Below are 2,500 nucleotides of genomic sequence, written 5' to 3' on the forward strand. Positions count from 1 at the left end.
ATTTCATTAATAATTCTATGAGCAATTCTTCCACCATAACCACGTCCTGAATTCAGAGCTTTGTCAGCCACATCTGCTTTCTTGTCTAAATACTCTCTCCATTCATTCCTGGCTTTTCTTTTGACTTCACTATCAACACTGGAGTACTTATAATACTCTACTCTATAATTTTCTTCACTTCCTCGAAAAGTTTCAGCAATCAATTCATGTCTTTGTCTCCTTTTTATAGTATCACAAGTATCATTTGATATCCATGGCATTTTCCTTGTAATTTCATCTCCCAAAACTTCACTACCAACTAACTGATATTTGTTCTAATATCACACCATTCTTCATCAATTGTCTGCTCTTCATCTCTTAGTTTCTAAACTCTTGGGCTTATAGCATCTATCTTTTCCAACTAGGGTTGTAGCTTAGCTAGTTATAATAATAATAATAATAATAATAATAATAATAATAATAATAATAATAATAATAATAATAATAATAATAATAATTGCAAATGTTTCTCTGTGCTCACCTTCTAGAAGCTTAGTTGTATCAAATCTAGGTTTTCTGTTTACATTTCTGTTGGGTGATTTCAGTTTCAATTTCAGTGTTGCAATGAAGAGCTGGTGATCACTACCAATATCTGCACCTTTATAGCATCTTGCATTATATATATATATATATATATATATATATATATATATATATATATATATATAAAGTTACAGCCTCAAATTTATTAGAATAGTGGACAAAAGCCGTGCCCAGTAAGTATGTAAGAGTTATTAGCAGTATAAGGAGGTGACGAATTGGCTGTGCAGACAAATAGGTGTAATTTTTCTATCACCGCCATTATTTTTTTTTTTCTTTAGTACATACATACATACATATACCATGGCACTTCCCCCAATTTTGGGGGGTAGCCGACATCAACAAAGAAACAAAAACAAAAAGGGGACCTCTACTCTCTACGTTCCTCCCAGCCTAACAAGGGACTCAACCGAGTTCAGCTGGTACTGCTAGGGTGTCACAGCCCACCCTCCCACATTATCCACCATAGATGAAGCTTCATAATGCTGAATTCCCTACTGCTGCTACCTCCGCGGTCATCTAAGGCATCAGAGGCAGCAGCAGGGCCTACCGGAACTGCGTCACAATCGCTCGCCATTTATTCCTATTTTAAATAAATATGACAACGTGTTATAAATAAACTTAATTATAACATGAAATTGTGGACAACCAAAACTTATTCCGATGATGGATTTTATGTCGAGTGATTTTCGATTCAGTTTATCCCTTATATTTATTTTTATAGATATTATTATTTCCTATGCTACAGGTTGAGGTCGTATCTCTCCAGTAAGTTGACTACCCTGTGACCTTGAAATCAAAGTATTCCAGGAGTCCCTTATGGACTTGCTACTGCCCAAGCATTACATTGTAATTGTAGCAGTACAGTATTGAATACGCGAGTCACAAGCAGGTTATATCCACATGCAAATGTATGAACAATTTAACACCTATCTTCATTTAGTTAAAGATTAAACAATGGATTGAAAGGAACAAACGAATCTAAGGAAGTAAAGATTTAACGTAAGTAAATGTATCTCTTTGCATTAATCTTGAATAATCATAATGGTTTTTTTTTCTACAGAAGGAATATGTCATTTATAATTTAACAAGAAACGGCAATCCTGTTTTATCAAAAATATCCTTGAAATAAAATGAGGATCTGGATAATTTACCTCTCCGGAATTGAAAGTTTTCTAAAGCCTTCAGTTCCTATTTCAGTCAGTTTGCGTTTGCCTTTTCAGGGTCTTTTTTTTTTTTTTTTTTTTTTTTTTTGAGGCTATTTCTCATTGCGTGCTTATTTCAAAGCAATTCCTTATCACCATCGTCATCTACTTTTCAATATAGTTAAGGTTAATTGTGAATTTTAAGTCTTATTTTACGTATTTATTTTAGCTTTTACTGCATGTCAGTTCCTTTAGTTTTTTAATTTCACGCCAAGTGCAAGTTAGAATATTGCAAATATATTAGAACATACTGTTTTGTTTACCAATTTGAATGTGGGAAGTGATTAGTTATTATGAGTAAAGTGCTTGGATATTCCCTTGTACAGTGCCTAAATAGAGGATAACCTAATTCAATAGATAGCATGAAGCCTATATAGTGTGAATTAATTTGACAATATTTACTTTTTTAAAATTAATATCTTAGTCTTTCTTAAGAACCTGATGCTGATGTCAATGGTTGCGGCCCCCCCCCAACTCTCTCTCTCTCTCTCTCTCTCTCTCTCTCTCTCTCTCTCTCTCTCTCTCTCCCCTCTCGCCAGTATAAATATATATAAATATAAATATATATATATATATATATATATATATATATATGAATATATATATATGTATATATAGATATATATATATATATATATATATATATCGTAATAAGCCATATATTTTAATACATTAATGTCTGGATTCTCTTACGACGTCTGAATCAGAGTCCTAAG

At 32.6% G+C, this 2,500-nt stretch overlaps 1 protein-coding gene across 2 annotated transcripts in view; it reads left to right on the forward strand.

Moving 5' to 3' along the window:
- The window catches only part of LOC137654605 (probable G-protein coupled receptor CG31760), a 1,168,850-nt gene that overhangs the window by 843,273 nt on the left and 323,077 nt on the right, over positions 1-2,500 (forward strand). The gene's annotated exons all lie outside the window — the stretch shown is intronic.

The sequence above is a fragment of the Palaemon carinicauda genome, chromosome 15 (genome assembly GCF_036898095.1).
Source record: "Palaemon carinicauda isolate YSFRI2023 chromosome 15, ASM3689809v2, whole genome shotgun sequence".
NCBI lineage: Eukaryota > Metazoa > Arthropoda > Malacostraca > Decapoda > Palaemonidae > Palaemon > Palaemon carinicauda.